The 25,633-nt window shown below is 49.6% G+C and overlaps 1 protein-coding gene and 1 long non-coding RNA gene across 4 annotated transcripts in view; both read right to left on the reverse strand.

The window, feature by feature from the left end:
• Positions 1 to 10,557: 10,557 nt before the first annotated feature.
• Positions 10,558 to 16,346, reverse strand: LOC141419250 (uncharacterized). Its single transcript, XR_012444027.1, has 3 exons — positions 15,360 to 16,346; positions 12,235 to 14,927; positions 10,558 to 11,888 (listed from the first exon to the last, which is right to left on the reverse strand). It is a non-coding gene; the product is annotated as an uncharacterized lncRNA (long non-coding RNA).
• Positions 16,347 to 22,976: 6,630 nt separating this feature from the next.
• The window catches only part of Hmg20a (high mobility group 20A), a 66,506-nt gene continuing 63,849 nt past the window's right edge, over positions 22,977 to 25,633 (reverse strand). For all 3 annotated transcript variants that reach the window (XM_020151796.2, XM_020151784.2, XM_020151772.2), the window contains exon 10: positions 22,977 to 25,313. The gene's annotated coding sequence lies outside the window, so the exon portion shown is untranslated. The remainder of the gene's footprint in view (positions 25,314 to 25,633) is intronic.

Raw genomic sequence — 25,633 nt, forward strand, 5'->3', positions numbered from 1 at the left:
GTCTCTCCAGCCCCTGCACCAGCCTGCCTGCCAGCCCTATGTCGCTTGCTATGAGCAGGGCCTTCCCGGGCATTTGGAAGAATCCCCAGCCTCAGGGCCTTCTAGGGTCACCCAGTCCCATCCAGGGCAGAGCACTGTAAACCTAGAACCAGGGAGGATAAGGATGATGAAAATCTAGGCAGAATGATTCCAGCAGGCAGGCCAGGCATTCCGGCAGGCTGCTAACCACATTCAGGTTAGAGGCCCTGAAACTTAAAAAGTTTGTCATTCTTTAAGAAAAAAATCACATCAAATCAGCTAAAATTAGGCACAGGACCTCAGAGGAGGTCCTGAAACATGAGCTTCCTTAGCACACTTGGTCGCCCCTCTCTCTCCTCCACCCCATGCTGCCTGGAGAGGCCAAGTCTGCACCTCAGGAATCTTCTGAGCAGGGCTGAAGACTCCATGCTCCACAGAGCAGGGAATTCTGGTCACCTCTTTCTCTGCTTCTGCAGCTCTTGAGACAGGTGTGTCTTCTTTACGCCTGTCTTGAGGAGAACGAGAACTTGGTAAGCACTAGCAGGACAGAGGGAAGGAAGGAGGGGAGGAAGGAATAAGATCGTTTACGGGAAAGAGATTTTGCGTTAATGCTGCATCAGGCCATTTGCACACACTACTGGGTTCTGATAATCCCAGTGCCGTGGTTTGGACAGGAAGTGTGCCACACGCGCTGAGGCTTGGGTCCTCTGTGCAGTGTTCAGAGGTGGGACCTTGGGAAGGACTGGATCGTGAGAGTGGTGACCTAACTAATGGCTGACTCCATCAGTGGAATTGCTGGCCTGTGGGGAGGCGATGGGAAGCATGGAAGGTGGAGCCCGATTGGGGGAGTGGGCGGCTGGGGGCTGGCTGCTTCCTCTCTCTGCTTCTCAGCTGTCACGTGCTCCTGCAGCAGACATGGGCTGAAACCTCTGAAGCCCAAATAAATCCCTCCTCCTTTAAGTCCGTTTGCTCAAATATTTTGTAAAAGAGGCTGAAAGCGACTAACCACTCAATAACCCATGCTCCCAGTTTACAGACAGGGAAACACTGAGGCCAAGGGAGGGGAAATGCTCGTGAGTTTCCTAGTTGGCAAGTGAAGGCATGTGGGTTTGACCCTGGCCTTCCAGCCTCCGTGCTCTTTTTGTTGTTTAGGCCATGGAGGGCTATGGGGAGGTATCAGACAGGAAGGGGGAACTGAGGAAGGCATGTCCTACCAGCGAGAGAGGACCCCACGTGAGAAGAGAGCTCCTGGGCTTGAGGGCAGATGGGGGAGCATGGAAGACTCACGTGGAAGAAGGGGCAGGGGAGGTGTGGGGTGCACACTCGACACAGAAGCAAGATGGTACGAACTCAAACATAAGCCAGGTGAGGACCTCCCTCCCTCTCTTAGAAAACCAGAACCTGTGGCTCTGTGGTGACCAGGTTGACCTGAGTCCAAATACTTTGGCCAAGGTTTCCTGAGTGGCTGCCATTTACATGATCGCGGGGCTAGGTGCTGGGGACCCCGGGGGAAATTGGATGAGATTCCTACCCTGAGGAGCCTAACTGCTGTGACACCCGGCAGAGGTGTCAGAAGCCACCCGAGCCACTGGAGGCCCAGCCAGAGGGCCACTTGTGTTCAGAAGAGTCCCAGCTGGTCATGCTGGAGGAGGGCAAAGTGGAAGGAGGCCTATGGCACTGGGAAATGAAGGTGAACCCTCAACAGTGCTGCCATGCTGGGCTCCCAGTTTCCCGGCAAGGCGCTCAACTTCATCAAGCAGACGTGTACGGCACTCTACAGTGTACAAAGTGTGTCTGTACATGTGGTCATCTCCAAGAGCAGGTGGGAAGGCGTGGTATCCCCTTCTGTCTTGCACAGGGCCGGGAGGACAGAAGGTTCACAGTTCATCTTTGCTGAGTTAACGTAGGGCCAGTTAACTCCTGCCTGCAGTCTCCCTGGGGCTCACAGGGTGGGGTGAAGACCTTGATTTAGGGGCCCAAGTCCTGGAAGAGAATAAGAAGCCTCCCCCTCCTGCCCACTTGCCAGGTAAAAATCAAACTAAAGCTCGCCCTAAACCACAAAATGAGAGTAGGAAATCTTACAGTGCTCTGAGTTTCCCATTATGACTGCAGTGACTTAAAAAACAGATCATTTCTCAAAAATGTCTCATTCAGGGTGTGTCCTGCTCCACTGGTGCCAAAGCACAAACTCAGCCTGCCCGGTGCTCCACCCTGGCCTGGGTTGGAGCTGCCACCACTTATGGACTCCACTCGTGGACTTTTAGGTACAAGGTCTCAGAGGTGCAGAAGACCCTGGCGGTGGGGTGGAATAGGACACCACCTCCTAACAGCCATGGCCATGGGACAGACCACTTAGCTCTTTGAGCAACGTGTTCCTGTAGGAATCACAGTAGCTGCTTCATGAGGACATGGACGCACCGCTGGGCAGGAGGGTGAATGAAGTCAGGTGTGCAAAGGGCCTAACTCAGGATTGGTGCTCAGTGGGTGACAGGGAGTACCTGCTGCCTCAGAGGTCACTAAAGGGAGCTGGTGGGGCCTTAGAATCTGTCACTGTGCAGAGCAGACCCCAGCAGTGCTGGAAGTGGGGCAGGAGCACGGTGGCAGGGCCCACTTCCTGTGGTCTTTTCCACCCTTGGCTTAGCTCAGGGGCTCAGCTTTAATTCTTGGCCTAGGTTCAGCCCTCAGTCCTTGGACCTGCCCCTCCCTCCTCGGGCCACCCTGGGGATTAGCCAGGAAGTGTACACAATGAGCTTATTGTTATGAGAATCCGACAAAAATAGCTCAGGACTGGAGCCTTGCATGGGTACCATGAGTGGGCTACATTTTTTTTAAGAGAGCCTTTTTTTCTGAGGGAAACTCAGACTCACAGAGGTACACTTGGGGTGGACCACCCAAAGGGAGACCCGGCCCCCAACCTGCCCTTGCTTGTTTTGACCAAGGCCCAGTGGGTCCTCTACCAGGTCCCTCCCCTGAACCAGCACCTGCCTCTCTCTGTTGGAGGACAGTCCCAGGGGGCCAGAACAACTCTTGTCTACACCCACCCAGAACAGGAAGTACCTGGACTTGTATGTCCTCGAAGGCTGGAGTGAGGAGTGGGAAGTACCCAAGCCCTCTTGTTCCCCACTGGGGCAAGTCTGAGGTGTGCAAGGCTCCCTGTGGCATGAGGCCAAAGCCACCTTTCCTGTGATTTTGTCCCATGTCACCCCCTCACTGGGCCTCTTTCTCTTTGCTTCCTTGGCACTTTTTCCTGTTCCTTCTCCGTTTCCCTCTTAGCTCCTAGTAAATGACTCAGTCAGCCTCAGGGGCTCCTGACCTAAAAACAGCCCCAACCACAGTCTAGAGAGAGAGAAAGCTGTCTGGCTTCTGGGAGGTGCCAGGTGCAGCCTGGGTGTCTGTGGCAGTGGGGGGGACAAAAAGGAAGGGGCCACGTTAGTCAGGGTTCCCCAGAGCAGTCTGCATAAACACACAGGGATTTTTATTATGAAGAACTGGTCCCATGATTACAGAGGCTGACACATCCAGACCCAGGAGTGCACAAGCCAGTCTGAGTGGGGGACAGAAGACCAAGGTCTCAGAAGCAAGAAAGGCAGGCAGAGAGAGCAAATGCATTCTGCTCAGCTTTCCAGCCCATCAGCCCACTGGCTGGCTGGGGCCACCACCCCGAGAGAGCATCTGTCTTCTCAGACACGCTCAGAAATAACATTCAGCCAGGCATCCGGACCTCACAGTCTGTCCAACGGACACAGACAGCTCCCCATCGCAGGACTTCGCTGGCTTTGCCCTTCTCTGCAGCCCTGGCATGGAGGTGCTGCCCGAGCACCCCCCTTCCACAGCTATAAAATCCAGAGTACCTGCTCCTTGGCAGGTGGGAGCCCTCTGAGGCAAGACTGGGCTTTCAGCAGCCCAGCTCAAATCCTTAGCTTCCTTCCCAGAACCCCCAGTTTGGGAGCCAGAGAAGAATAAACTGTGTTCTAGGAACTCCTCAACAGAGACAAAGGGGCTGAGTGGCAATAATGAACAGTGCTGATGGGAGTCAAGAGGGCGGGCGGGCACTCACACAGACAATAAACCGGTGGCTGCCGAGCACGTGCTGTGGCTGAGCCAGCAAGAGGTGAGAACCCCACCATCACCAGCTAGAAGTTGCTGGAAGGCAGCGTGGGATCACTAGGAGGAGGTAGCTATCAGCTGAGCATGGTGGTGCATGCCTGTAGTCCCAGCATTCAGAAGGCTGACACAGAAGGATCACAAGTTGGAGAACATAGCAAGTTCCAGGCCAGTCCGGGTACACAAACCAGACCCTGTTCCACACAAAAAGGATAGTCATCCAAGTGCGAGGCTCTGTGACCTTCCTGAACTTTCTCTAGCTTTTCCTAGCGAGGTGTTAGCTAGGAGCCAGTGGGGGTAGGTAAGGTTGCCTTACCTAGATAAAATACAGGATACCCGGTTAAAGTTGAATTCCAGATGAACAACAAATAACTTTTTAGTATAAAAGTCCCATAGATTATGCTAAAAACGTTTACTATATTGTGTATCGGAAATTCAAAGTTACCTGGGTGTCCTGTATTAATGAATTAACCTTTTGACAACTGTGCCAACCATACGAGGGCAGAAGCCCACATGGAAGAAACGCTTGGGAGATAAGGAGGTTTACCCTGACACCGCAGACTCTGGGGACACTGCTTCTGTTCCAGAAGGGCTGTCCTGGGAGACAGTTGGCACTCAGAGATGGAGTGTTGCTTCTGGAAACAGCAGTGGTATGGTCTGTTCAGAAGAGAATGGTGTGCCGGGAAGACAGCAGAGAACTGAGCTGTGAATCCGGCTTGCCACCCCAGGGTGCCTGGAGCCTCCAGCTCCCCACCTATTAATTGGGTGTTCTCCTCCATGACGCCCAGTGCTAACCCACAGAAGCTTGTCTGTGACCGTCCTTCCTCCCATTGTGTTTCTGCAGCTGCTGAGTCTCGCAAGATGGCCCTGAGTGTCTGGAAGGAGCCAAGGAGTGTCTGGTGAGGATGCAAGGACAGAGTTTCCTGCTGGCTCTCTTGCCTGGGGCACATGGGATGCGGGAACGGAGGAGTGAGGCAGAGTCCAGTGACCAAGCCCACTGAGTTCACCGTGTTGCTCAACCATGACCTTGCAAGGCTCTTGGCTGGGAGCACAGGCCCAGTGCTGGGGTGCAACCAAGGCCTCAGAAAACGAAGGCATTTGCTTAAGGCCAGTCCAGGACTCTGCTCACAAGACCCTAAGCCTAGAGCTACACTCCTGTAGTCCCAGCTATGAGCGGGGCAGAAGTAGGAGGATGGAGATCCAAGGCCAGCCCTGGCCAAAAGCTCAAGACCCTGTTTGAAAAAAAGGGCTGGGGGCGTGGCTCAAGTGGTAAAGCATGCACTTTACCACTTACTACCTAGCAAGCATGAGGTCCTAAATTCAAATCCCAGTACCATCAAAAACAAAAGAAAAAACGACTCTAATCCTCTCATACGTTGTGTTAGGCACCCCTTGAACTCCACAATAACCCAGCATGGATGGCCTGGCCACTATTACTTCATTGATCCACTGTGACAATGGAAAATCAGAGATGTCTGCAGCAGGTGAGTGGCAGAGCCAAAAGCCCAGCCCCCACCTGCACATTTGCTCACCCTCCTGTCCCCTGTCTGTAATGCCCAGCTCTCTGGTGCCCATTGCCCCACCCTGCAGGTCATCTACAGTGTACAAAGCTGCCCACCTTGCACTATGTCACCCAGCTATGACTCCAGCCCTGCCCAGGGGCACCTATGCCCCTTGGGCAATTTCGCTGGGGAAGCCAGAAGACTCACCCATGGGCAAAGGGCTCCTTGCAAAATGCCAGACTGGTCCAAGCAAACAGAAACAGGCCCCGAGCCAACTCAGCTGCAGCAGGGAGGATCCGGGGAGTTAAGGCCTCCCAGACTGCAACAGTCACTCTTTCATTCGCTCCTGGCCAGCGAGCTCTAGCCACTTCTCTACGCCTGTGAGAAGTGCCTCATTCCTGTGGGCCCCAGACTGCCGTTAGGCTAGATGTGCGCTCCTTTGGCTTCTCCTGGTTCCCACGGAGCCCCCAATCTATTTGTGCCTGCTCTAAAGGGTCCCAGCTGAGGACTTCGTTTCTCTTTAGCGCTCAGGGACCCAGATTCCCAGAGAGGAGATGCTTGGGGCAAAAATCCTGGCTCAGCCTGGAGGCCACAGGACTTTGACTCCAAACACCTGAACCCAAGTCCCATCTCTGTTACCTTTGAGCCGTGTGCCGGATAGGACTGTCACGTCCAGTTGCACAGGTTGTACACTACCTGGCTATTCAAAATGGGGTCCAGAGCCCAGCGGCGTGTGTGTCACATGGGGGCTTTTTAGAAATACAGAATCTTGTGCCCTGGCCAGAGCAACTGAACCAGTGTCTGTTTGAACAAGATCTCCAGGTAAGTCACACGTGCTAGGGAACACCATCCACACAGGCCACCGTGTGAGTGGCACCCTGTAATGTGCTGTCCTTGCTTGAGAAAATCACTTCTCCTCTTCGGATCTCATTTTCCTTCCTGCCAAATGGAGATAATGATTTTTGTCCCCCAGGGCTGCTTCATTGTGTCACTTAAATAAGGAGTAGGTGTACAGAGGCCATGGACGGGCCGACCACCGACAAGGTTGCTGCCCCTGGGGATGGGAGGGGAGCTCGGGACTTATGGGAAAAACACAATCCTAAGATTTTGGATCTGGAAAGGATTTTAGGGAATCCCCTGCTCAAACAGATATCCAATTTTCACTCAACAATTTTACAGATGACGAAGTCAAAGCAAGACAGAGGAAGGGTAAGTGGGCTAAGTGGGATTGGAGTCCTGGCCTTGTTCCACCTCACCACCCCCCGTAAGCCAGGCGGCCTTGTAAAGCTGTTCTTGCAACTTATCTGTCTGTACCTTGTCTTCAGCAGCTTGTGGGATTAGACTAAAGGGAACTTGGGCACAGTTCACATCTTCCTTAAAAAAAGAATTACCAAAGTGGGGCCAGGGGTGGTGATGCATGCCAGTTATCCCAGCTACTTGGAGGTGTAGGTAGGAGGATCTCGGTCCAAGGCTGGCCCCAAGCAAAAAGCATGAGACCCCATCTGAAAAAAATAACTAAAACAAAAAGGATTGGGGGTATGCTAGGCCAAGTGGTAGAGCATTTGCCCAGCAAGTGTGGGGCCCTGAGTCAAACCCCAGTACCACCAAAAACTCAACCAATCAACTTAAATAAATACATCTCTTTCTCAGGCTTAAACAGGGGCGTTCAGGAAACAGAAGTCTCCTCGGAAAGGAGCATGTCACGCGTGCTTTCTAAGTGTGTATGGTGGGGCTGGGTGCTGTGCTGGGTCCTGGGGTACAAGACACCATCCCCGTCCTGACACTGTTCCCTGAGTGGGAAGCCCACCGACTGTAGGTCTTATAGAGGCGTGTGGAGAAGGATGAGACATGGCTGGGTAAAGTGCTGGTGGAAGATTCTAGAAGATGCTGGATTGGTAATGCTAACAGGCAGGTAGGATTTAGACAGAGAAAAACAGAGATCAGTTTGCACAGACCTGGAAGTCTGGCCTGGGGGTGGGTGTGGCTCAAGTGCCTGCCTAGCAAGCATGAGGTCCTGAGTTCAAATCCCAGTGCCACCAAAAACAAAATTAAAAAGCTGAAAGTCTGCACAGGTGAGGGGCAGGAGACCGGGTGAGAGCAGGCTCAGCAAACTTCTCCTGCAGAAGTCTAAAGTGTTTTTTGACTTTGCAGGTCCTAAATTCTCTGTTCCAACTACTCAACTGTACCCTGTAGTGTGAAGCAGAGGTGGGTAATGAGTAAACAAACAAATGAACTGTGTTCCATACACTTTCGTTTACAGAAAAATTGAATTTTGATTATTTTCATGTGTCACGAAATAGTATTCCTTGTGTGTGTGTGTATGCTGGGTTTCGAACCCAGGGCCTTGCACATGACAGGCAAGCACTCTACCACTTGAGCCACATCTCCAGCCCTTTATTTTGTTTTTGAGATAAGGTTTCACTGCTATCTTTGCTGGGACTGGCCTCAAACTCATCCTCCTGCCTCCCAAGTAGCTGGGATTACAGGTGTGCACCACTGTGCCTCACTGGAATATTATTCCGTTTTTTATTTCTGCTGATTTACAACCATTTAAAATTATAGGAGCTGGGCGTCAGTGGCTCACACCTGTAATCCTAGCAGAGATCAGGAGGCAGAGATCAGGAAGAGCACAGTTCGAAGCCAGACCGAGCAAATAGTTCCAGAGGTCCTATCTCGAAAAACCCTTCACAAAAAGGGGCTGGTGGAGTGGCTCAGGGTGAAAGCCCCGAGTTCAAACCCCAGCACCACAATAATAAATAAAATAAAATTATAGGAATCAAGATGGTATACACCTGTAAATCCCAGCACTCAGGAAGCTGAGGCAGGAGGATCACAAGTTCAAAGCCAACCTGGGATACCTAGCAAGAAATTGTCACTAAAACAAAAAATCAGCCTTCGCTGTTGGGCTGGATAAAGACACGTGGTGGGCTGCATTGAGTTTGGGGAGCACAGTTTGCCCATTTCTGATCTAGGGGTGAGATAAAAGTTGGGGCTGGGGACAGGCTGAAGAATCTAGTCCTTTTCCAGAACCAAGCCAGGTGCTTAGCTATCCCTAGACTGGACCCCTCTTCCAAGACCCTTTCCAAGACACCAGGAAGAGGACCCCTGATGACTGTGCCTTTTATTGAAAGGGAAGGACCAAGAGAGGAGAGGGATGAGGGGTGACACCGAGAGGCCATCGGTGGGCTTTCGAGATTCCTAAGGAAATCCAAGCGAGCTGTCAAGTAGGTCTTTAAATACTTGAATGTGTAGCTGAGCACTGAAGGTGGAGGCAGTGTTTTAAGCTGGGAATAGACAGGTCCGTTTAGCACGGGCTGAGGGTACAGGGCCATGAGGCCAAGGGGGAAGCCCTGAGCCACTCCTCCCCTTCTGAGGGGCAGGTGGAAGAGACAGGAGAACCTGAGAGGCAGGAGAACACAAGGAAGCTGGGAGGAAGGAGGCCCTTCAGAACGGAGGCCACTGTGCTCTACTGGGCTGAGACCAGGAAAGTGTTTGAGGATCTGATAAAAAAACACAGCACTCTGGTGGCCTCACCAAGAGCAGCTTCAATGGAGAGGTCAGAGAACGACCTTAACAGTCAGTTAACAGCCATGTCCTAACCTTTGCAGAATGGTTGAAGCTAAGCCATTCAGGATGGCTGGGGGATTGAACTAAACCCAACAAACTTCTAACGAGTGCCTACTGCGTCCCAGACACAGTGCCGGACTCCGAGGATGCGAAGGTGGGAGACAAGCCCAAATCACCAACTTCTGCACGGGACAGGCAGAAATAACCTGTGGTGTAGACCATAGCGGTTGGCGGGGGTGGTTTGCAGACATGAAATCTGCTTGGGGATCAGGAGAGCAACAGGAGAAAGGATTTCAAAAAGACAAAGGCGTGAAAGGAAAGGGAGAATTTGGAGACTAGCAAGTGGTCAGAGGTGGCTTGATGGGTGATGACAGGCTGCAGGATATGTCTGGGGTTGCATCAGCTGCCCACCTTGGAACAGCCTGTGCACCTTGCCACAGAGTGAAGTTTTTACACAGGGAGAATATTTAAAAGGAGCTAGCACTGGTCTACCTGCCATGTGCTGGCTACCAAACTCACTACTCCAAATGCTTTCCAATGTGAGTGCTGAAGTATAAGACAGACCTGAGTTCAAATCCCGTTTCTGCAAGGTGTAATTGCTCTGTGGCCTGGGGTCCTATAACCTGGCTAAGTTTCAGTTTCATCCTGTAAAATGGGGGAAATTCTTCTCATATAGAAGTTTAAATGAAGCTGGGTACTGGTGGCTCACCACTGTAATCCTAGCTACTCCAGAGGCAGAGATCAGGAGGATTGCAGTTCAAAGCCAGCCTGGGCAAATAGTTTGCAAGACCCTATCTTGAAAACACCCATCACAAAAAAGAGCTGGTGGAGTGGCTCAAGTGGTAGAGCACCTGTCTAAGCAAGTATGAGGCTCTGAGTTCAAGTCCCAGTGCTGCCAAAACAAAATAGTGGGTTTTCTTGGGACCCACGGCAGAACTGCGTGCTTCGGTGAGAAAGGGGATCCATGGTGGCAGGGGGAGCTGCAGGGCTGAGCAGGGGGATTCTGTGGATGAGGTGAGGGGGTCAGGGGAGCTGGGTGAAGAGCAAGGCCCAGGTGTGCAGAACGGCTCCCAGGCCTCCGCTGGGCAGTGGCGCTCTTCGCTGGTGACATGGGGGGTGTGGGTTTGGGAAGAACGTATTATGTTGGATAAATTGAGTTGAGGAGTACGCAGGATGCCAGATGGGGACGGCCGCAGGGAGCTGCGAACAGAGATGAGAAACTCCGAGAAGGAAGGGCAGCTGATCAGGACTGTCCCCGGGCAGCAGGCAAAGCTGGCGCCGAGCAGAACATTCAGGTCCAGATGCTATCTGAGCAGAGGGGACCTGGGAAGGGCCCTGCCACTCAGGTTTTTAGATCAGCTGGGAATATTGAAAGGCATAGTTCACACAGACGGTGTTAATTCGCCAGAATAGCAAGCTTTATTTCTTTTGATTGAGACTTGGAGATTCAGAGCTAGCAGGGCTCGGCATCTTGTAGGGTCAGGCCTGAGACTAAGCAGGGAGGCAAGGACGCTCCTCTGGAGGGCAGAATGCCAACTAATACAGGCAGCACTGAGAAGACAGTCATCAGCGGACTCACAGTCCAACCCTCGATCCCCGAGGTTCTGATGGAAACGGCTGGGGGAGGATAACCAGCTGCCAAGGTGATGCAGAAGTGGCCCAGATGGTAATCGGAGGACAAATGTCTTCCCCGTCCCCACAGGGATGTTTCTTCACCATGAGATTGGCGTGTGACACTAGCCTTTCCAGGTACATAAGGCAGATACAAATCCCCACTTGATAGAGGAGAAAAATGAGTTTCATGGCAGGCACCGGTGGCTCACGTCCATAAGCCTAACTACTTAGAGGCTGAGATCGGAGGATTGTGGTTCGAGGCCAGCCAGGGCAAATACTTTTTAAGACCCCCCATCTCCAAACTAACCAGAGCAAAATGGACTGGGGGTGTGGCTCAAGTGAGTGCCTGCTTTGTTTTGCAATCGGGAAGCCATGAGTTCAAACCCCAGTACTTAAAAAAATAATAATAATAAAAGTCTCTAAGAGGTGAAGCAACTCAGGCCACACCATGCTAACAGGCACAGGAAGCAGGTGAACCCCAGGATTCCCAGCAGGCCATCTTTGGGTGCCCAGGCAGGAGCACTGCAGCCAGGCCAAGGGAATACATCCCACTGGGGTGGGCATGGGGAGCAAGGACCCTCACTTCAGGTTCAAGTTGCTAGCTTTGCAGAGTGTAAAACGACTGCCCACGCCCCAGAGTTAATAAACAGAGTTAACACCCCATCAAATACCACGGACTTTCACTGTGGCATCCGACGTGCCTAGACTGAAAGTAGCCGACAGGATCCGGCCCGCAAGGAAAATGGATCACGCGCCTGCCTTCGCGCTTCCAAAAGAGAAAAACCCAGCGCAGGGGGAGAAAGCGCCGGCAGCGGCTCTGCGGCCCGGGGCTGCGCGTGGGTAGTGAAGTCTTTCCCCAAGTGCGGAACCGCGCTGGATTTAAACAGCACGCGTGTGCTGCCCCGCACTTTCTCCTGCAGACGAGGGGCGGAGGGATGCAGCGCGGGGGATGCAGTCAGGAATTCAGATGCTACTTATTGTATTGCCTTTGATCAGTCAATGATTTTCCAATTGCCCACGTAGATAAAGATCTTCCGCGCTCGCAGCTCCAGCTGGTTGACCTTGTCAGTTCTGCCGTTCAGTCTGGAAATTGGTCCCAGAGAGAGAAGGGTATTTTTGTTAAGGGGCTGTTTAGCCGAATGGGCTTTCTCTTCTCCCAGCAGAGGCAATCGGTTTACCAAAGATAAATAAATAAATAAATAAATAAATAAATAAATAAATAAATAAAAACCTGCCCCCAAACCAAAAAACGATTGTCTTATGTCTTCCATATTTTTTTCAAAACTGAAAAGGAAGTCCAGGAAGTTGGTTTGCCCCAGCATACACATGCACACTCACGTACACACGCACACAAGCACGTGCACACGTGCACACATGCACAGGTGCGCACACAGTCACACGCACACGTGCGCCGTGCACACGCACTCACTCCCGCAGCAGCAAGCGGCCCCTCCTGCGGCTGAGCTGCTGTCTTGGCAGGCAGCGGGTCCGAGGGGGCGGCTGCTGGGTCTGAGCCTGGAAGCTGAGCGGGATCTAGGTTGTGCCAGCTCTGGAGGCCCCATGGCGATGCCAGTGCGCGGAGCAGGAGCAGTGGCAGCTTCCCCTCGGTTGGGAGCCTGGGAGGCAGCCAGGCCTCCGGGACACCTTCCCAGAGGGAGAGCGAGGGTGTGGCCTCAGGGCTGCCCGTCAGTGGGAGGAGGGAGAGCTCCGCTCGGATAAGGGGCCTCCATGTCTCCCCTGGTCCGGGCCTGCTGGCCGGACAGTGCCACTGCTCCCCATTGTCTTGGATCAGGCCCAGCAGATGCTGCGGGAGGCTGGGGTTTCATTGTCAAGCCTCGTCATTGCTGGCTCCTTCACAGCCACAAGACACCAAGAAAGCCAGCGAGATGGAGGCCATCCAGCCCCTTGCAGGCTCACCCTGCAAAGAGCAAGGAGCTGCAGGCCCCCTTCATGCCAGCCAGGGCTGGCTGTGGGTTTTAATAGAGCTGCCAGCGCTCCGGAACCCCAAGTTCTTTTCCACGGCTGCTGTGCTTCCTGACCAGGACAGCAGAGGGCGCTGGCTTCCCTGCAGCACAGCCTGGGCCACCGGCCCACACATCTGGAAATGGGCTCTACCACTCTTACGAAACACCCGCCCGGGATCTGTCTGTGTGAGATGTGTTGGCACCGAGCGAGCACGCACACATCAAGAATTCCACTTTCTCATGAGTTAGAGTTCCCCCTCAAGAGCACTTGTGGAATGTGGGGAATTTGCCTTGCCAAGACGGCCAGCCCATCCCAGCCTTCGACTTGACTGGCCTGGATGGAATGAGTGGATGGACGCCTTTGCCCTCTCCTCCCACATGGAGGAGGAGACCTCCCAGATCTGTTCCCCAGGGGAAGAAAACTTAAAAAAAAAAAAAAAAAAAAAAAGCTCAGTGCTGACCTTATGGACCTGATGAAAGTAAATGCACCATATTTCTAGGTCCTCAAGAAACAAGATGTAATTCCAAGAAAGCACTTTCCTAAATGACAAGTGATTAGAAATGCCAACGTGGGGATGGAGAGGAGAAACTGGATGGCGGAGGGCAGGGCTGGAGCCAACCCAGAGCCCTGGTTGCTATTCTGAGACGGCTCCCAGACTTCCGAAAGCTGTATGCATTTAAATGTCCACATTTTCCGCAGAAGCCAGCAATCTGCACTTCTCTTGGCCAAACAACACATCAGTCTAATATGGTGTGGGAGAAATATGTTACATTCTTTTATGAACAGAATGTTAACATCGCCCAGAATCAATATTTATATCCGAGAACACAATGAACTGGTCATTTCTTACTGCATGGGTTTAAGGCAGGGATATTGGGAGGGAGCAGAGAGGTCTCTCCCAACCCAGAAAGACAAAGTGAGGGCCAGGCATTCCCAAGGGTTTCTGCCTGGGACACAAGTTTGGTCCCTTCCTGCTCCTGCAGGCCTCAGTCTCTTGGGATGGTGGGAGGAAGGCAGAAGCAGCAAGCAGGGCAGGAATGGGTGGCAGTGTTCAGGTGTGAGATGAATCCTGCTGGAGGTCAGTGGCTTCCTGTTAGAGAGGGAAGGAGGTCACGGCTGCATCCTGGCCTTCCTACGGCATACCAAAGAGGGTACGACTTTACACAGGTATTTGGATGCGTGTCATCTGGGATCTGACAAACAAGGTCTAGGGGGAGATGACACTTTTCCTCTCACACTGGCAATATTTATTTGGCCAGGCACTTATGATCAGTTCATAGCCACTGTGAGAGAGGTGAAGGCTGAGGTCTCCCTGCCTCTGAATGCCATATACCCTTTTTGGAAAACTCCATCCAGCCCTCACTTTGTTCCTGAATGCTGTTTTTCACCTTTTTTTCTTTTTTTTGCCTTCAAAAGTTTCTGGGCCTCCTGCAACCTGGAGCCCGCTGCTTGCCCCTTGCATATAAAATCTTCACCTAACTACAGAAATCCAAACCAAAACCTTTCCCAGAAGATAGAACATTTGCCTACAGCTGAGCGTCCAAAGATGTGAGCCTCCTCTGTCACTGTAGATTCAGATGGGCCTTGCTTTGGAGAGCAAATGGCCCACTTCATTTTCAAATGAGGTGAAGGTGACCGCTTGCAACAGTAGCACTTGCCTCTCTTTAAATGCGTGGAGTTCATTACAGCAAGTCCTGTAGAACTGTCTTTACGGTCTTAATAGGCATGGTCTTTGGAAAAGATCTTTTGGCTTATGTAGAAGAAGATCAAGACATGATTAATCTTGGCCCCGTTTTGCTATGGGTCAAGTCTCAGGCTGCAGTGTATTTTCCGTAAGCTATACCTCCTTTCTGCATGGTGTTAGTTGCTGCAGCCTTCTTGGTCTGTCCTGTTATTTTCATCCAGTTCTGAGAGACAGCCAGCAAATAACCCAATCACATTTGCTACAAAATCGGCCAAGATAAACGGATATTATTTCACTGGAAGGAATGTCTAGCATGTTCTTTATACACGTAAAGCCCTCCCCGCGTCCCCTTGCAGAATCTCACCCAGGAAAAGTAAAAACTTTGAAAATGTAGCGATGGCCACCCTATTTAAGTCAGCAGGTCCAGATCTGGTTGTCAAAGGCATGATGAAAGGCTAGTTAAGGCTGTAGTACTGCAAAAAGACAAAACAGTGAAATTTTTACTCAATAGATGTTGGTGGGTTCTGAGGGTCTGACTTTGCCTAAGATTTCTTGGAAGGCCTCCATAAATGTCATCCCACGCCCAGGCCTACCTTTAAGCTCTAGATCATCAATAGAAATGCTTATTTAACACCTAGGACCCTGCATCTCAAATGAGCATGTCACAAGGCCCAGATTCCAGACACTCCCACCTATCACAGCCTGCCCCTCCTCCTGGCTCCCAGCTCAGTGAGTGCTCCCCCTCTCTCCCACCTCTAGCCCATCCTTCATCTTGTTCATTCTGTCACAGACAGCTTTACTCTGTCTCTCCCCCTCTCCACTCCATCCCTTCATTCTCCACTGCCTCAGCCTTAGTCCAAGCCACCACAGTCCCTAGTGGGGTCTCAGGCACAGCCACTACTTACCTCCTGACTTCAATGCCTGCTTCCTACCACCTACTCTTCACAGAGTAGCCAGAAGAATCCTTTTTCTTATTTTTTGGTGCTGGGGATGGAACCCAGGCCCCAGGGTGTGCTAAGCAAAGCTTTACCACAGAGCCACATACTCAGCCTCCTGGAAAACTTTTTTTTGTAGTACTGGGGTTTGAACTCAGGGCCTCATACTTGCTAGGCGGGTGCTCTACCCCTTGAGCCACTCCACTAGCCATGGTTTGTGTTGAGTTTTTTCAAGATAGGGTCATGCAAACTATTTGCCAGGGACTGGCCTCGAACCTCAATCCTCCTCATCTCTGCCTCCTGAGTAACTAGGATTACAGGCGTGAGCCACCGGGGCTGGGAGATTATTTTAGAACCACAAATTAAGTTATATCACTCTCCTGTTTGAACCTTTCAAGGATTCCCCCTGCACTTAGAGGACTACCCCACCTCCTTAGGATGGTCCACATGACCTGGCATGGCCTCACTCCACCCACCTCTTGTCACTCTTCCTTGACTTCTCTTTCTGCTCATTTTCTTTCTGTTCCTCTCAGGCATCAACAGAAGCTGGCCTTCGTGTCCTCTCCCAGGCTCTTTTCCTTTTCTTTTTCTGGGTGTTTCTCAAGAACCATCGCTATGTGTGGCATCCTCTACCAGGTCCTTCCTAAGGTGCAACAATAGTCCCCTGTTCCTGTGCTCCTGCACTGGATCCCCTGCAGTGACAGTATCAAATCTACTTGACTATTTAATCAAGTCTCTTCCACTAGCTAGTAGGGCCAGGAAAGCAAGAATAACTGTTCTGCTGTGTTCTCAGGGCCTGCCACAAAGGGGGAGAAATCCTAACTGAAGAAATCAATGAAACCAGACTCGGTAAGAAGAGCTGCCCAAAGCTTTTATGCTGTCTTCCCTTGAACCTTACCGGAAGTTCCTCCTTGAGTAATTTCTTACTGAGAGTTGAGAGAAAACAAATGCCAAACTTTTCTCCAATCTGCTCCCTCCCTCCACCGCCACCACAGGCTCCTCTTGCCTCTGGTCCTATTTTACCAGTCTCCTAATTAACCAAGCTATCTCCACAGTGCCTTGAATTCAGGAGTCCCCAGCACCAAAGACCACAAACAAGGATAAGGGAACAATGACATCCTGGTTTTCCCAAACCTCTGATGGAAAAGTTGCGTTTCCTTTGATTATAAATGCTGGCAACACCCCAGAAGCACTGGCAGGACTTCAGATTTTGCCACCAATAGAATTATAAATTCTTTCTCTCTTGCAGCCCTGGGGATAGAACCCAGGGCTTGTGCATGCCAGCAAGCGCTCTACCGATGAGCTTTATCCCCAGCCTGTTCTTTTTTTTTTCTTTTCCAGTGATCATAGATATTTTCATACCACATTATAGCAAATGTTACAATATCATTTATGATCATTATGACTTTAAAATTATGGGCATTATTAGAACTGTAGCTAGAGATGTTATTTTATGCTTTATTAGGAAACACAAATATATCTATGTAACATATTTTAAATATTTTCCATAGTTATATTTACTATAGTAGCTTTCCAGTTACTCTGTGTTTTATTTAGGTACTTAAAACATTCTTAGAGGGGCCCATAGGCCTTGCTAGATTGCCAAAGGGGGTTCACGGCAGAAAAAAAACATTAAGAACTTCTGGGCTAATTTTTCCTCGTGGCATGTGCCTGCTTTGCAAACAGCCTGATCCCTTTTCCTCTACTGCAAAATGAAGCAAAATCCCTTAGCGTGGTGTTGAAGGCCCATTTACAATTTTCAAGACACCTCGCTGTCTGTTTGGTTTTTGTTGTATTAGTTTATTTTTATTTATTGCATAGTTGCATGACTCGCGCATGCTAGGCAAGTGCTCTACCACTAAGCCACTCAGCCCTAGTCCTAGCTGCTCTGAAAGAACTTGTTCTAGGGCCACCTCAAAATGTTATCTTGGTAAAGTTCTCTTTCACCTCCCCCAAGCATAACCACTGGATCCTGCCTTGGAATTTTCTAGAACACTTTGCTCACAGCTGTTTGGTCACTTATCAGGCCCTGTTGTAGTTAGCTTTCAGATCTTTTCTGTGGTTGTTTTATTGTGAGCTACCCGAGGGGAGGGACTCCTTCAGCTTCCCACTCAAACACATGGTAAGTACTGGAAGTGTTCTGATGAATGACTCTATCTGAAATAGTCATTCTCCTGAGAGATAAGTAAAATCAATAATGACCACATTAGTCTGTCCTTAAAAATAAGAACTTCTTTTGAAAAATATAAGTATGTGCTCTTAAAAATTTTTGCCATCTTCACCCAGGCACCGGTGGCTCATACCTATAATCCTAGCTACTTGGGGGGGCTGAGATTGGGAGGACTGAGGTTCGAGGCCAGTCTGGGGAAATAGCTCTCAAGACCCCATCTTGAAAATAACCAGAGCAAAATGCACTGGAGATGTGGCTCAAGTGGTAGAGCGCCTGCCTTGCAAGTGGAAATCCCTGAGTTCAAACTCCAGTCCTGCCAAAGGGAAAAAAAAAACAACTACCTGCCCCAAGAAAAATAGGTCATCAACTCACATTCCACTGCCTGAGGAGGCAGAAGCATGGCGTGACGCCTCATTTGCCGATAAACCTCTTGGGGTATCTGGTGAGACTTCTCCCTCACTCTCATCTGAATGATGCCAAGTGCAGTTTTGGCTGGTTTCTCTGAGCAGTCACTTCCCTTACTTACCCCAGGGTTTTCTACCCATTGGGTTATATGGCAGGAATCTTATATTCGACAATATGCAGCTGTCTTTGGCAAATCTTAAACAGATGCAAATGCAATGTTTTAAAATTTCCTTTCCTCAGGAGCTTGAAGAATGAAAAAGCCCATTCCTTAATTTCATAGTTCAACGAGCAGCTTGAGTAACTGGGGCTACGTGCTCGCTCACACTGAGCACGGGAGGAGATCTAGAAAATGCTGACCTGAAGTTAGACTTGCAGGCAGTCACAGACTTTCAAAAGCTGAAAGGAATTTTCTAACTGATAGCAGAGAAATTTAAGTCTGTTACCCAGGGCTAATCTGCTGTGGAAATCTCAAATTTAACCAGTCCAAAACAGTTGTTTTTGAGTCAGTCTTGCTTATGTAGCCCAGGCTGGCCTGGAACTTGCCATTCTCCTGCCTCTGCCTCTGAGCACTGAGATTACAGGCCTGTACCACTATGTCTGGCCTAAACAGCATTCTTCATCTTTACTCCATGATGTTCTGCCCGTAAATCTATGCCATCTCAGGCAATGGTACCTCTATCCTCTACCTAGTTGCTCAAGTCTGTCCTTCCTTCCTTCTCTCCCTCCCTCCCTCCCTCCTTTGTCTCCTTCCTGCGGTGCTGAGGCTCAAACCCAGGCCTCTAGCTGAGCCATATCCCCAGCTGGACTCCTCTATTCTTGCTCACGCTCCATGTCCAATGCCCCAGCAACTTCTGTCCACTGCACTTATTTTTATGGTGCAGGGGACTGAATCCAGGGCCTCACACATGCTAGGCAAGCAACTTACCACTAAGCTATACTCCCAGGCCCCTCAAGAGTTTTTAAGCGGAAGACATTTAGAATAGTGTGTCACAGAGTGGCTCAAATGGTAGAGTGCCTGCCTAGCAAGCCTAGCCAGTCTGAGGCCCTGAGTTCAAACTCCAGTGCTGCCAAAACCAAAAACAAAATAAAGTACCTTCTGATTCATCTGCTCCTTTCCACACTGTCACCAGTTTAGGCTAAGCTGTTGTCATTTGTCACTGGACTCCTGTGTCAGCCTTCTCACTAGTCTCCAATTCTTCTCTTGCCTCCCTGCAATTCTCTACACAGCAGTGAGGGACTCTTTAAAAAAAGTACAAATGCCATCTGGTCACGGGCTTGTGTAGAGCTCTCTTCCCAGTACAAGGTCAGCAGATGCCTGTGGTTCACACCTGTAATCCTAGCTATGTGGAAGCAGAGATCAGGAGGATCATGGTTTGAGACCAACCCTGGGCAAATAGTTCTTGAAACCCTATCTTGAAATTACCCAACACAAAAAAGGGCTGGTGGAGTGGCTCAAGTGGTAGAATGCTTGCCTAGCAAGCAGGAGGCCCTGAGTTCAAACCCCAGTATATCAAAAAAAAAAAAAAAAAAGCTCAGCTTTTCAGCTCACCTTACAAGGCTCCCCACAATTTCATTGTTGCTCCCTTGCAACTCCAAAACTCCATCTCTCATTGGCTGTCTCAGCCTTGCTAGCTTTGCCTCTTCCTAGGAATCCCAGCGTCCTTTCCTGCCTTGGGACTGTGGACTTCTTGTCCCTCAGCCTTCAGGGGACTGGCTCCTTTTAACCAATCTGTCCTTTCTCCAAGAGTTTTCCAGCAGGACCTTTGCTCTACCTTCATTCAGATCATCTCTTCTCATCTGGGCAAGTAGCTGAGTAAGTCTGTTAAGCCACTGTTTGTAGACTCTTCCCCCCCCTCCCCCAGTCTATCAGCTCCTAGAACAGCTCCTGATACAGAAAGTCATTCAACAAACATTGTTGAATGACTGGTCTAATTCCAGTTTTCAGAACCAGTACACCATACTGTGGCTGTGGGCTCACAGCCGGCAGTCGCATTAACTATCTGTGGAATGTGCAGTCAGAACTGCCTGGGTGTAAATTCCTTCCCAACTCGTTTCTAGTTGTATAACTACGCAAGTTACTCATCAGCCTTCTGTTTACTTACCTGTAAAATGGACATAGCAGTCCTACTCTGCAATGTGTTGTAGGAATTCAATGACATCATTCATATAAAAAGTAGAGCAGAATGCTTGGCTTGTAATATGGTTATTTTTCTTTTCCCTGAGTCTTTCATAAATTATATTTAAGTGTCTTTTACTCTGTGACAGACACTATTCTAAGTGTCTTACATGGATTAACTACTTCAGTCCACACAGAAACTCTACAGGGACCTGGGAGTAAGGTACTTGCCTAGCATGTGTGAGGCCCTGGATTCAATCCCCTGCACCATAAAAGATAAAAATAAATCTCACTTACATTTCAGATAAAGTCTTTATTAGTTGAGATAATAACTACAGAGACTCAGATCTACTTCTTGCCCTAATGGAAAAACTGTCGCTTGTCAGGTGAGATTCAAGCAATTTTACTCCGCAAAAATCACTTACCTGCAGGCCTGGCATGGTGTCTCATGCCTATAACTACAGTTACTTGGGAGGTGGTGATCAGGAGGATCACAGTTTAAGGAAAGCACTGGCAAAAACTTAGCAAGATCCCCTCCGTCTCAACCAATAAAGCCAGTGTGGTGGCTCACACTTGTAATTCCAGCTACAGAAGAGGCATAGGGTGTGATTGTGGTCCGAGGCCAGCCCAGGCAAAATGTGCGATGCCCTGTGTGAAAAACAGGTGTGACTTAAGTGGCAGAGTGCATGCCTAGCAAATGTGAGGCCCTGAGTTCAAACTTCAATAGCACAAAAAAATTTACTTCTGTTGAAACTCTTAATACAAGCTGCCCTTTGCTAGATCTATTTATGTACATGTCTGTCTTTTCCACTAGAGTATCAGAAACCATGTTTAATGGAAACTTTTGTAGTCCCAAATAGTGAACTGAAGTACAATGGACAGGAGAACTCTGGGTTCTCAAACACAGCACCCTTCCTCCCAGCCTTCCATCTTCCCACTGATCCAGTAATGGAGGTGATTTACAAAAACCCTTCAAGATCTGGAAATCTGCATTGCCTGCTCTTATTCCCTACGGCCACTCTTACACCCTTGGGGCTTCTCAGTTCTGCATTTTGCAAGTGAACTTACGTTGTTGCTTCTGGCAACTTTCTCCCACAAACACAAATTCCCATGAAGTGGTTTCTAGATGAGTGGACCAACGTTAACACTTTCACCTGGTCTTACTCTCAATCCCCTGATCTCTTTTATGAGTTGCTGCTGACTAGCGTCTAGATCGATAGATACTGTAGAGTGCATATCTGAGTGCAGGCTGTGTGTCAAAGGCAAATAAATAAAACGAAGCAAAAGTCCCTGACTTGGAACTGTAGGTTCCAAGGCAGGAAATTCTTTCAGGACAGGAAGTAGCTATGAGCTTTCCCTGCCAAACAATACTTCAACTCTCCGACCTTCCCCACCCCGCCCCGCCCCCGAAAGATCTGCTGGTGTGGTTTCAACCCAGCAGACGCGGAATAGTCGGAGAAAGGGCCAAGGAACTGCAGGAAGCATTACCACCTGTGTACGCTGACATCCACTAAACAGGCCTGGCCTCCGGCTGTTGCTGGGTGTGGGTGGAGCTAAGGGGGAACAGGAACTGCTCAGACCCAGGCTGGTTTGTTTTCTGGTTGTTCTGGGGGAAAATGCCAAGGAAGTACATGGCCACTTCCAATAGCCAAGAGGCAAAGGGAAATGCACTCTGCTCACTAGTACAGCGGGGCTGGGATGAAGGGGTCACTTAGAGCTATTTTCATACTCGTTTCCTCCTTCCTAAAATTCGTGTATTCCTGGTGCACTAATGTCACACGATGATGAAGTTTCTCAGCCTCTTTATGCTAGCTGAAGCCTGTGATGGCGTTCTGGCCAACTTCAGCAAAAGTGTTGTGTGTGACTTCCAGAAGATTCTTGGAAGTCGAGGCTTGACTGTTTGTCCTTGCCTTCTTTTCTTGATGCTGCCAGGAATTTCAAACTGATGGCTGTTGGCCAAGTGGCTATTCCGGTGACCTTGAGAAAGAGACCATGCTGTGGTGCAGGCAGAAGACCTCATGCTGGTCTTGGCCTGGCTACTTCCCGCATTCGTTCTGAGAGAGACATACTTCTTATGCGAGCTGTCACTGACTTGAGTTTCTGTTAAATGCAGTCAAACCTAGCTCTGACACCCTGATTATTCTGGGCTTTTCCTAACCTCCAAGTGTGGTGGTTTGTGTTACCTAGCTGTATCCCCCAACAATGCTGGAAGATAGTGGAAGCGTGCGTTACGTCAGAAGAGAAAACGAGCTGAAGCAAGGACGCTCACCCAATGTCACTCACCTGGCTGCCTGGAGAGCAGTGGCTCTGGAAGCCTGGGCTCCTTATCATGATGATTCCAGGCAAGTGCTCTCTCACCGAGCCACATCCCAGCCCTACCCTGGTGATTTAAAAAGCATGATGGAATGATAGAGGGTAGGGGCTTAAGCAGTACAGTGTCTGCCTGGCAGGCACGAAGCCCTGAGTTCAAAACCCCAGTACTGCCCTAAATAAATAAATAAATAAATAAATAAATAAATAAATAAATAAATACAGGTAAATGCTGGGTATTTTAAAAAAAGCATTTAAGCACACTTACCTTTTCTGTCAAAAGATCAACTATCAAGGGGCCTTCACAGTCCCTGACTTTAAAAGCATCCTTCAAGTTGCCTCCAGAATACTAATGCCACATTAAAATGAATCAGAACTCTGTATTGTTAAACCACACATTCAAAGAGATGAATCCTCAAACAGTTGAAAACACATTGTGAATAAGCAATTAGTAAAATGAATGTGTTAGTGTTTTAAGAGCCTCACAGACTTGATGATTAACGTAGAGTTGACAAAAGTCTTTAGGAGGAAAAAGCAGAGGTGGGACTTTTTTTCATTATAATGCAAGCAAAACTGGATCAGGAGGTGTCAACATAGAAAAGTTTTAATGAGACAAATGTCAAGCAAGCATATCAACTTCTTAAAAAACAGAAAATCTAGAAGTTTAATTACAAAAACACTTGTACAGAAAACTTGGCATTTCAACAGTTCCAAACACATGTACACAATATTTTTTTCCTAAAATTTGTCAGAAATAAAACACCTTGTCTGCTTTTCCTCAGCTGCTCCTTGTGTTATAATAAAAAGGAGGAAATTTGTAACACTGAACAGGCAACAGCTTATTTCTTGAGAAGAACATGAGTGCAGACACACCTACTGGTTTGCTGGGAATCATGGGTTAGGTCTCCTGCCAACCTGTCACCTCACTTACCCTTTCCTCACTAAGCACAGAGGAGAGGAGGTGGTGCAGACCTGCCCCACAGAACCTGGCACCTTTGTGGCAGCTGAATCCCAGCCACCAGTGAGTCAGGTGTGGAGCTACTGAAGAGCCAGCATTTGACAGCAAGCTGCTGCTTCTGTGACAGTGATTCCAGGCTGCAGGGCCACAGGCTCTCTGATGATCTCATGCATTCTGAATACGCAAATGAGTCCAGTCGCTGTGAGGTGCCCATCTCAAGTCAGGAGAAGGCTGATCTTTGGACTAAGCCTTTCCTGGTCGCAAAAGCAGTGCTAGCTACCATGAAGGAGAATCAGTAACTCTAGGAGGAAGGAAGAAAGGACAGGAAGCATCTGGCGGAAGCAGATACAAATTTCCAGAACCAGCTTGGATGTCCTTCTGCCACAGACAGTTCGTTCTAGCTTGGACTTAACAGGCAAGAAGTCTAAGAGAAGTGGCAAAAACAGCAGATGAGAGCAGGGAAATGGGAGGATGCAGAAGCAGCAGTGTTGGCAGGTTTTTTAACAAGAGACAGCAAAGGGGTCTTAGCTAAAAGACTGCCAAGTAGCGGTATGTGGGCTTCAGTGCATGGAGGCATTAAAAGGGGTTTCTGATACTGTTGCTGTTTTCCTTTGGATTAATAAAGCACACACATGGGGAACGTGATGCTGAGAAGACAGTGGTGCAGCCTCACCATAGGGGCTCTGGTTCACCCCCTGGGCTTAGGGGCCATGCTTCATCCCCTTGCTTTGGTGGCAGGGTGCCTAGACAATGGGCTCAGCATGTTCTGCTTTGGTTCCAAATATCTCAGCTGCCACCTTTAGCCTTGTGCTCTAGAGCATGAAGAAGAAAAAAACAAAATAAAAAACAAGACCCTGAGGAGAATCAGAACCCTCTTACCCTTGCTGTTAAAAACCAGAAACCCCTAAGGAGAGGGAAGGGAAGCCTGTCTTCCTCACATGGATTTGGCAATTAATGGCTACAGAAGTCAGACAAAGCTCGAGAATTCCTTTGTGACCTTCTGTCAGCTCAAGAGACAATGTCCAAGGTCATCTCCACCTGTGTGAATCTGCCAATCTGGGCGCCTAAAGACAGGGAGTCTTCCACTTTCACTTTGGGTGTTTTTTTCAATACCAAGTGACAGCTACTCCTTCCTTCCTCCCTGTTTACCATTGACCTTTTCCTCAGAAAAAATGCTTCACAAGGCTCTGCCAACAGAGGAGGACCAAAGAGCCTTGCTGGGGCTGGGACTCTGTATCTGAGCAGGAGTAATGCTCAGAGAACAGCAGGCAGGACCAGGGAGGAAGGAGAGAGCATTCTCCTCCAGGGCGGCAATCACAGGGACTGCTGAGGGCTGGCACCAACTGTGCACCTCATGGGCAGGAAACACAGCACTCCTCCACAGGGCACTGTCAGCAAGAAGCTCCTTTCTTTGGAGTCACAGCAGGGCAATGGTGGGAGAAGACTGAGCCCGTCCAATGAGAGAAACGCTCCTTCAGAGCCCTGCCGAGCCAAAGCCCAGAGGTCAGAAGATGGAGATGTGTAACCTGGTAGGGGTGAAGAGAAGCAAAAAAAATCACCCGTCAAGGCATTAAAAAGTGACAGCTAGGGAAGGAAACTGGCGTGCGCTGATAAAGGCCCAATGGAGCTGTAACAAAGGGACGTCTTCGTTTCTGCTGCAGTGCTGTGGAAGATGGCGGCTGCAGGGTCATCTCGCCAGCAGAGCGGATGCTTCATCAGAAATAGGAATGACAGGAAACTGAAGATGCAGAGCCTCACAAAGGATGGTTCCGTGGGAAGGCCATACATGTGCCTGTGCTGCTCCCTCACATGATTTCCTGGGGTGAAGGCATGTCACTCACTGACAATTCTTTCACAAGCAAAGGGATCTCTTGTCCTTCTCTGCCCCCACTCAGTTCACATTTCCACGATGGCTTCTCATTCCGCACAAGCAAAAACTTACAGAACATCTTGGAGTTTTAAGACCTGCAGACACCAAAAAGATAACTACTGGTCAGAAGGAGTTAGGGCTATGGGTTAAATGCTTTGTTTTATTTTCAAAAGGGTGAAGGCAAGAGTAGGCTGTATGTAAATTAAAGAGCTCATAGAGCTACACAAAGACAACTGCACTGGGATGCTTCAGATCACGTCGGTGGGAAAGGTAGCTTAGCTCCAGGTCTGGAACGGTGCGGCAGCGGGACACAGAAGCACTCATCAGGGACAATCTGGTGAGGGGAAATTAGTACCCCACTTGAATGTGACGAAAGCGTGATCATTCATAAATCTAAGGATATCTGCCTGTGCAG

Source organism: Castor canadensis, chromosome 19 (assembly GCF_047511655.1).
Source record: "Castor canadensis chromosome 19, mCasCan1.hap1v2, whole genome shotgun sequence".
Lineage (NCBI taxonomy): Eukaryota > Metazoa > Chordata > Mammalia > Rodentia > Castoridae > Castor > Castor canadensis.